We start from the raw sequence: 11,577 nt of genomic DNA, 5'->3' as shown, positions 1-11,577 counted from the left end.
TGTTTAACACTTTTTTTGGTTGCTACATGATTCCATATGTGTTATTTAATAGTGTTGATGTCTTCACTATTATAATACAATGTAGAAAATAAAGAATAAAAGTAAAACCCTGGAATGAGTTTTTTCGCTACACCTGCAATAACATCTGCTAACCACGAGACCAATAACATCTGCTAACCACGAGACCAATAACATCTGCTAACCACGGACCAATAACATCTGCTAACCACGGACCAATAACATCTGCTAACCACGGACCAATAACATCTGCTAACCACGAGACCAATAACATCTGCTAACCACGAGACCAATAACATCTGCTAACCACGAGACCAATAACATCTGCTAACCACGAGACCAATAACATCTGCTAACCACGAGACCAATAACATCTGCTAACCACGAGACCAATAACATCTGCTAACCACGAGACCAATAACATCTGCTAACCACGAGACCAATAACATCTGCTAACCACGAGACCAATAACATCTGCTAACCACGAGACCAATAACATCTGCTAACCACAAGACCAATAACATCTGCTAACCATGGACCAATAACATCTGCTAACCATGACCAAGTAACCACGAGACCAATAACATCTGCTAACCACGAGACCAATAACATCTGCTAACCACGAGACCAATAACATCTGCTAACCACGGACCAATAACATCTGCTAACCACGAGACCAATAACATCTGCTAACCACGAGACCAATAACATCTGCTAACCACGAGACCAATAACATCTGCTAACCACGAGACCAATAACATCTGCTAACCACGAGACCAATAACATCTGCTAACCACGAGACCAATAACATCTGCTAACCACGAGACCAATAACATCTGCTAACCATGGACCAATAACATCTGCTAACCCTGTGACCAATAACATCTGCTAACCACGAGACCAATAACATCTGCTAACCACGGACCAATAACATCTGCTAACCACGAGACCAATAACATCTGCTAACCATGAGACCAATAACATCTGCTAACCACGAGACCAATAACATCTGCTAACCATGGACCAATAACATCTGCTAACCACGAGACCAATAACATCTGCTAACCACGAGACCAATAACATCTGCTAACCACGAGACCAATAACATCTGCTAACCACGAGACCAATAACATCTGCTAACCATGGACCAATAACATCTGCTAACCCTGTGACCAATAACATCTGCTAACCACGAGACCAATAACATCTGCTAACCACGGACCAATAACATCTGCTAACCACGAGACCAATAACATCTGCTAACCATGAGACCAATAACATCTGCTAACCACGAGACCAATAACATCTGCTAACCATGGACCAATAACATCTGCTAACCACGAGACCAATAACATCTGCTAACCATGGACCAATAACATCTGCTAACCACGAGACCAATAACATCTGCTAACCATGGACCAATAACATCTGCAAACCCTGTGACCAATAACATCTGCTAACCACGAGACCAATAACATCTGCTAACCATGGACCAATAACATCTGCTAACCATGGACCAATAACATCTGCTAACCACGAGACCAATAACATCTGCTAACCACGAGACCAATAACATCTGCTAACCATGGACCAATAACATCTGCTAACCACGAGACCAATAACATCTGCTAACCATGGACCAATAACATCTGCTAACCATGGACCAATAACATCTGCTAACCACGAGACCAATAACATCTGCTAACCACGAGACCAATAACATCTGCTAACCATGGACCAATAACATCTGCAAACCCTGTGACCAATAACATCTGCTAACCACGAGACCAATAACATCTGCTAACCACGAGACCAATAACATCTGCTAACCACGAGACCAATAACATCTGCAAACCCTGTGACCAATAACATCTGCTAACCACGAGACCAATAACATCTGCTAAACATGGACCAATAACATCTGCTAACCATGAGACCAATAACATCTGCTAACCATGGACCAATAACATCTGCTAACCATGGACCAATAACATCTGCTAACCATGGACCAATAACATCTGCTAACCACGAGACCAATAACATCTGCTAACCATGGACCAATAAAATCTGCTAACCATGGACCAATAACATCTGCAAACCCTGTGACCAATAACATCTGCTAACCATGGACCAATAACATCTGCTAACCACGTGACCAATAACATCTGTTAACCATGTGACCAATAACATCTGCTAACCACGTGACCAATAACATCTGCTAACCACGTGACCAATAACATCTGCTAACCACGTGTACAGACCAATAACATCTGCTAAACACGTGACCAATAACATCTGCTAACCACGTGTACAGACCAATAACATCTGCTAACCACGTGACCAATAACATCTGCTAACCATGTGACCAATAACACCTGCTAAACACGTGACCAATAACATCTGCTAACCATGTGACCAATAACACCTGCTAACCATGTGACCAATAACATCTGCTAACCACGTGACCAATAACATCTGCTAACCACGTGACCAATAACATCTGCTAACCACGTGTACAGACCATTAACATCTGCTAACCACGTGACCAATAACATCTGCTAACCACGTGACCAATAACATCTGTTAACCACGTGACCAATAACATCTGTTAACCATGTGACCAATAACATCTGCTAACCACGTGACCAATAACATCTGCTAACCATGTGACCAATAACATCTGCTAACCACGTGACCAATAACATCTGCTAAACACATGTACAGACCAATAACATCTGCTAAACACGTGTACAGACCAATAACATCTGCTAACCATGTGACCAATAACATCTGCTAACCACGTGACCAATAACATCTGCTAACCACGTGACCAATAACATCTGCTAAACACGTGTACAGACCAATAACATCTGCTAAACACGTGTACAGACCAATAACATCTGCTAACCATGTGACCAATAACATCTGCTAACCACGTGACCAATAACATCTGCTAAACACGTGTACAGACTAATAACATCTGCTAACCATGTGACCAATAACATCTGCTAAACACGTGTATGGACCAATAACATCTGCTAACCATGTGACCAATAACATCTGCTAACCATGTGACCAATAACATCTGCTAACCATGTGTATGGACCAATAACATCTGCTAACCACGTGTACGGACCAATAACATCTGCTAACCACGTGTACGGACCAATAACATCTGCTAACCACGTGTACGGACCAATAACATCTGCTAACCACGTGTACGGACCAATAACATCTGCTAACCACGTGTACGGACCAATAACATCTGCTAACCACGTGTACAGACCAATAACATCTGCTAACCACGTGTATGGACCAATAACATCTGCTAACCATGTGTATGGACCAATAACATCTGCTAACCATGTGACCAATAACATCTGCTAACCATGTGTATGGACCAATAACATCTGCTAACCACGTGACCAATAACATCTGCTAACCATGTGACCAATAACATCTGCTAACCACGTGTACAGACCAATAACATCTGCTAACCACGTGTACAGACCAATAACATCTGCTAAACACGTGTACAGACCAATAACATCTGCTAAACACGTGTACAGACCAATAACATCTGCTAACCATGTGACCAATAACATCTGCTAACCACGTGACCAATAACATCTGCTAAACACGTGTACAGACCAATAACATCTGCTAAACACGTGTACAGACCAATAACATCTGCTAACCATGTGACCAATAACATCTGCTAATCACGTGACCAATAACATCTGCTAAACACGTGTACAGTCTAATAACATCTGCTAACCATGTGACCAATAACATCTGCTAAACACGTGTATGGACCAATAACATCTGCTAACCATGTGACCAATAACATCTGCTAACCATGTGTATGGACCAATAACATCTGCTAAACACGTGTACGGACCAATAACATCTGCTAACCACGTGTACGGACCAATAACATCTGCTAACCACGTGTACAGACCAATAACATCTGCTAACCACGTGTACAGACCAATAACATCTGCTAACCACGTGTACAGACCAATAACATCTGCTAACCACGTGTATGGACCAATAACATCTGCTAACCATGTGTATGGACCAATAACATCTGCTAACCACGTGACCAATAACATCTGCTAACCACGTGACCAATAACATCTGCTAACCATGTGTATGGACCAATAACATCTGCTAACCACGTGACCAATAACATCTGCTAACCATGTGACCAATAACATCTGCTAACCATGTGACCAATAACATCTGCTAACCACGTGTACAGACCAATAACATCTGCTAAACACGTGTACAGACCAATAACATCTGCTAAACACGTGTACAGACCAATAACATCTGCTAAACACGTGTATGTGACCTATAACATCTGCTAACCACGTGTATGGACCAATAACATTGCTAACCACGTTTATGTGACCTATAACATCTGAAAATTAAAACCCCCGAACTACTTCCTGGGGCTATGAGACGACGGGGAAATTACAACCCCAGAACTACTTCCTGGGGCTATGAGATGATGGGTAAATTACAACCCCCGAACTACTTCCTGAGGATATGAGACGACGGGGAAATTACAACCCCCGAACTACTTCCTGAGGATATGAGACGACGGGGAAATTACAACCCCCGAACTACTTCCTGGGGCTATGAGATGATGGGAAAATTACAACCCCGAACTACTTCCTGGGGCTCTGAGATGATGGGAAAATTACAACCCCGAACTACTTCCTGGGGCTCTGAGATGATGGGAAAATTACAACCCCCGAACTACTTCCTGGGGCTATGAGATGATGGGAAAATTACAACCCCGAACTACTTCCTGGGGCTATGAGATGATGGGAAAATTACAACCCCGAACTACTTCCTGGGACTATGAGATGGGGAAATTACAACCCCAGAACTACTTCCTGGGGCTCTGAGATGATGGGAAAATTACAACCCCGAACTACTTCCTGGGGCTATGAGATGATGGGAAAATTACAACCCCGAACTACTTCCTGGGGCTCTGAGATGATGGGAAAATTACAACCCCGAACTACTTCCTGGGGCTATGAGATGATGGGAAAATTACAACCCCGAACTACTTCCTGGGGCTCTGAGATGATGGGAAAATTACAACCCCCGAACTACTTCCTGGGGCTATGAGATGGGGAAATTACAACCCCCGAACTACTTCCTGGGGCTATGAGATGATGGGGAAATTACAACCCCCGAACTACTTCCTGGGGCTATGAGATGATGGGGAAATTACAACCCCCGAACTACTTCCTGGGGCTATGAGATGATGGGGAAATTACAACCCCGAATTACTTCCTGGGGCTATGAGATGAGAACTTATGCTCTTGCACCTCCACTTTTCTCCCAGAAAACATACATAATCCATTGGATAATATGTCCGTTTTCATTTATTTTAAGTTTGTCTGTATTAAAAGATATGACATTTTACACATGGTATAATGGAACGATGTGATTGCATTTTTTCAATCCTGCTCCCCTCGTCGCCTCAAGACGATTGGTTAGACCAATAAAGTCTTGCTTTACGACATGCTTCACTGCTTTGATTGGTGCAGCTAGAAACCACAAGCACTATTTTGATTGGTGCAGCTAGAAACCACGAGCACTGCTTTGATTGGTGCAGCTAGAAACCACGAGCACTGGTTTGATTGGTGCAGCTAGAAACCACGAGCTCTGCTTTGATTGGTGCAGCTAGAAACCACGAGCACTGCTTTGATTGGTGCAGCTAGAAACCACAAGCACTGCTTTGATTGGTGCAGCTAGAAACCAAAAGCACTGCTTTGGTTGGTGCAGCTAGAAACCACAAGCACTGCTTTGATTGGTGCAGCTAGAAACCACAAGCACTGCTTTGATTGGAGCAGCTAGAAACCAAAAGCACTGCTTTGATTGGTGCAGCTTGAAACCAAAAGCACTGCTTTGATTGGTGCAGCTAGAAACCAAAAGCACTGCTTTGATTGGTGCAGCTAGAAACCACAAGCACTGCTTTGATTGGTGCAGCTAGAAACCACAAGCACTGCTTTGATTGGTGCGTCTATCCCATAATGAACAATTCAACTTGTTAGCCTGTTTAAAACAAGCCGTTTCCTGTGTTTAGGCCTCGTCATTAGTCTCGTGAATTTAATATTGCTTAGTGACGACGTTTGTCATGTCCATGTCCAGACTGATATATACAGTAGGATAGACCGCATATCAGTGTGAATACCGTAGCCCCCAAATCAGTGTGAATGCCGTAGCCCCCAAATCAGTGTGAATACCGTAGCCCCCAAATCAGTGTGAATACCGTAGCCCCCAAATCAGTGTGAATACCGTAGCCCCCAAATCAGTGTGAATACCGTAGCCCCCAAATCAGTGTGAATACCGTAGCCCCCAAATCAGTGTGATAACCGTAGCCCCCAAATCAGTGTGAATACCGTAGCCCCCAAATCAGTGTGAATACCGTAGCCCCCAAATCAGTGTGAATACCGTAGCCCCCAAATCAGTGTGAATACCGTAGCCCCCATATCAGTGTGAATACCGTAGCCCCCAAATCAGTGTGAATACCGTAGCCCCCAAATCAGTGTGAATACCGTAGCCCCCATATCAGTGTGAATAATATAGCCTGTTTAATACAGTAGACTAGCAGCCATATCAGTGTGAATACTATAGCCCCCATATCAGTGTGAATACTATAGCCCCCATATCAGTGTGAATACTATAGCCTCCATATCAGTGTGAATACTATAGACCCCATATCAGTGTGGATACTATAGCCCCCATATCAGTGTGAATACTGTAGCCTCCACATCAGTGTGAATACTATAAACCCCATTTCAGTGTGAATACTGTAGCCTATGTTTCTGATATATGACCTTACTGAACTTTGATCTTGACACTGGAACTTAGGGAGTCTATATAAGTGGAGGAGGGGTGTGGTCAGTCTATATTAGTGGAGGTGTGTACTTTGCTTCAGGATCCAGGATCAAGCATAGAGGAGTGTCTGTTCTCTCCCTCTCACAGCGGTAACACATTAACACAGACTACTCTTCTAACTACTGGATCAGACTACTCTACTAACTACTGGTCTAAAACACACCTGGATCAGACTACTCAACTAACTACTGGATCAGACTACTCTACTAACTACTGGTCTAAAACACACCTGGATCAGACTACTCTACTAACTACTGGATCAGACTACTCTACTAACTACTGGATCAGAATACTCTACTAACTACTGGTCTAAAACACACCTGGATCAGACTACTCTACTAACTACTGGATCAGACTACTCCACTAACTACTGGTCTAAAACACACCTGGATCAGACTACTCTACTAACTACTGGTCTAAAAACACAGCTGGATCAGACTACTCTACTAACTACTGGATCAGACTACTCTACTAACTATTGGATCAGAATACTCTACTAACTACTGGTCTAAAACACACCTGGATCAGACTACTCTACTAACTACTGGTCTAAAACACACCTGGATCAGACTACTCTACTAACTACTGGATCAGACTACTCTACTAACTACTGGATCAGACTACTCTACTAACTACTGGATCAGACTACTCCACTAACTACTGGTCTAAAACACACCTGGATCAGACTACTCTGCTAACTACTGGATCAGACTACTCCACTAACTACTGGATCAGAATACTCTACTAACTACTGGTCTAAAACACACCTGGATCAGACTACTCTACTAACTACTGGATCAGACTACTCTACTAACTACTGGTCTAAAAACACACCTGGATCAGACTACTCTACTAACTACTGGATCAGACTACTCTACCAACTACTGGTCTAAAAACACACCTGGATCAGACTACTTTACTAACTACTGGTCTAAAAACACACCTGGATCAGACTACTCTACTAACTACTGGTCTAAAAACACACCTGGATCAGCCTACTCTACTAACTACTGGATCAGACTACTCTACTAACTACTGGTCTAAAAACACACCTGGATCAGACTACTCTACCAACTACTGGATCAGACTACTCTACTAACTACTGATCTAAAACACACCTGGATCAGACTACTCCACTAACTACTGGTCTAAAACACACCTGGATCAGACTCATTTTCACAACAAGTAAGATTATAATTAACTGTCTCTGTCCCTCCACCTCTGTCCCTCCACCTCCGTCCCTCCACCTCCCTCCGTCCCTCCACCTCCGTCCCTCCACCTCTCTCTCTACCTCTCTCTCTACCTCTACTCAGTTTAAGGGCTTTATTAGCATGGGAAACATATGTTAAAATTGCCAAAGCAAGGGAAGTAACCTCTATCTCTCTGTCTCACACACACTGGAATAGGAATACCCAGGTGAACTAAAGATAAGAGCAGTCTTAGATAAAGTCAATCATAAACCAACCTGGTTTACGAGACGCAGGGCCGTTCCTAGGAATGGGGGGGGCCAAGGGGGGACCAAGAACCATTCACGGGAAATCAGCAAATTGGATCACGAATAGCGTTCGAAAACTGGTTTAAACTCCGAAGCGTTGTATTGAATAACAGCTACAACTGTTCATTTGTATCTGCCCTAATCTGTTCAGATAAATCCATATGAAGATATGGAAAATATTGAAGTTAGATACCAGTTCAGCGGTTAGATACCAGCTCAGCGGTTAGATACCAGCTCAGCGGTTAGATACCAGTTCAGCGGTTAGATACCAGTTCATCGGTTAGATACCAGTTCAGCGGTTAGATACCAGCTCAGCGGTTAGATACCAGCTCAGCGGTTAGATACCAGCTCAGCGGTTAGATACCAGCTCAGCGGTTAGATACCAGCTCAGCGGTTAGATACCAGCTCAGCGGTTAGATTAGATACCAGTTCAGCGGTTAGATTAGATACCAGCTCAGCGGTTAGATACCAGCTCAGCGGTTAGATACCAGCTCAGCGGTTAGATTAGATACCAGCTCAGCGGTTAGATACCAGCTCAGCAGTTAGATACCAGTTCAGCGGTTAGATTAGATACCAGCTCAGGGGTTAGATACCAGGTCAGCGGTTAGATACCAGTTCAGCGGTTAGATTAGATACCAGCTCAGCGGTTAGATTAGATACCAGCTCAGCGGTTAGATACCAGCTCAGCGGTTAGATTAGATACCAGCTCAGCGGTTAGATACCAGCTCAGCAGTTAGATACCAGTTCAGCGGTTAGATTAGATACCAGCTCAGGGGTTAGATACCAGGTCAGCGGTTAGATACCAGTTCAGCGGTTAGATACCAGTTCAGCGGTTAGATTAGATACCAGCTCAGCGGTTAGATTAGATACCAGCTCAGCGGTTAGATACCAGTTCAGCGGTTAGATTAGATACCAGCTCAGCGGTTAGATACCAGCTCGGCGGTTAGATACCAGCTCGGCGGTTAGATACCAGCTCGGCGGTTAGATACCAGCTCGGCGGTTAGATACCAGCTCGGCGGTTAGATACCAGCTCGGCGGTTAGATACCAGCTCGGCGGTTAGATACCAGCTCGGCGGTTAGATACCAGCTCGGCGATTAGATACCAGCTCAGCGGTTAGATACCAGCTCAGCGGTTAGATACCAGCTCAGCGGTTAGATACCAGCTCAGCGGTTAGATACCAGCTCAGCGGTTAGATACCAGCTCAGCGGTTAGATACCAGCTCAGCGGTTAGATACCAGTTCAGCGGTTAGATACCAGCTCAGCGGTTAGATGCCAGTTCAGCGGTCAGATACCAGTTCAGCGGTCAGATACCAGTTCAGCGGTCAGATACCAGTTCAGCGGTCAGATACCAGTTCAGCGGTCAGATACCAGTTCAGCGGTCAGATACCAGTTCAGCGGTCAGATACCAGTTCAGCGGTCAGATACCAGTTCAGCGGTCAGATACCAGTTCAGCGGTCAGATACCAGCTCAGCGGTCAGATACCAGCTCAGCGGTCAGATACCAGCTCAGCGGTTAGATACCAGCTCAGCGGTTAGATACCAGTTCAGCGGTTAGATACCAGTTCAGCGGTTAGATACCAGCTCAGCGATTAGATACCAGTTCAGCGATTAGATACCAGTTCAGCGGTTAGATAGCAGTTCAGCGGTTAGATAGCAGTTCAGCGGTTAGATACCAGCTCAGCGGCTAGATACCAGTTCAGCGGTTAGATAGCAGTTCAGCGGTTAGATAGCAGTTCAGCGGTTAGATAGCAGTTCAGCGGCTTAGATACCAGTTCAGCGGTTAGATACCAGTTCAGCGGTTGGATACCAGCTCAGCGGTTAGATTAGATACCAGCTCAGCGGTTAGATTAGATACCAGTTCAGCAGTTAGATACCAGTTCAGCGGTTAGATACCAGCTCAGCGGTTAGATACCAGTTCAGCGGTTAGATACCAGTTCAGCGGTTAGATACCAGCTCAGCGGTTAGATACCAGCTCAGCGGTTAGATACCAGCTCAGCGGTTAGATACCAGTTCAGCGGTTAGATAGCAGTTCAGCGGTTAGATAGCAGTTCAGCGGTTAGATACCAGCTCAGCGGCTAGATACCAGTTCAGCGGTTAGATAGCAGTTCAGCGGTTAGATAGCAGTTCAGCGGTTAGTTACCAGTTCAGCGGTTAGATACCAGTTCAGCGGTTGGATACCAGCTCAGCGGTTAGATTAGATACCAGCTCAGCGGTTAGATTAGATACCAGTTCAGCAGTTAGATACCAGTTCAGCGGTTAGATACCAGTTCAGCGGTTAGATACCAGCTCAGCGGTTAGATACCAGTTCAGCGGTTAGATACCAGTTCAGCGGTTAGATACCAGCTCAGCGGTTAGATACCAGTTCAGCGGTTAGATACCAGTTCAGCGGTTAGATACCAGCTCAGCGGCTAGATACCAGTTCAGCGGTTAGACCACCTTGCTCTGATCAAGACATGAACTGTCCCACTGCTGGGTTTTTTACGCTCAACAGTTTCCCGTGTGTATCAAGGACCCACGTACAGGTATTCGGACACGGCCAATGTCTCCATGATGGGATAAAATATGTTTGATATGTATTGGCACCACCTAGTGGTCATCAACAGTATTTACAGCCACCCTCAGAGAGATACAGAGTATTGGTACCACCTAGTGGTCATCAACAGTATTACAGCCTCAGAGAGATACAGGGTATTGGCACCACCTAGTGGTCATCAACAGTATTACAGCCTCAGAGAGATACAGGGTATTGCTACCACCTAGTGGTCATCAACAGTATTACAGCCACCCTCAGAGAGATACAGGTTATTGGCACCACCTAGTGGTCATCAACAGTATTACACCCTCAGAGAGATACAGAGTATTGGTACCACCTAGTGGTCATCAACAATATTACAGCCTCAGAGAGATACAGGGTATTGGCACCACCTAGTGGTCATCAACAGTATTACAGCCATTCTCAGAGAGATACAGGGTATTGGCACCACCTAGTGGTCATCAACAGTATTACAGCCTCCTCAGAGAGATACAGGTTATTGGCACCACCTAGTGGTCATCAACAGTATTACAGCCACTCTCAGAGAGATACAGGGTATTGGCACCACCTAGTGGTCATCAACAGTATTACAGCCTCAGAGAGATAC

The sequence above is a fragment of the Salmo trutta genome, unplaced genomic scaffold, assembly GCF_901001165.1.
Source record: "Salmo trutta unplaced genomic scaffold, fSalTru1.1, whole genome shotgun sequence".
NCBI classification, from domain to species: domain Eukaryota; kingdom Metazoa; phylum Chordata; class Actinopteri; order Salmoniformes; family Salmonidae; genus Salmo; species Salmo trutta.
Note: the sequence above shows the minus strand (reverse complement) of the source record.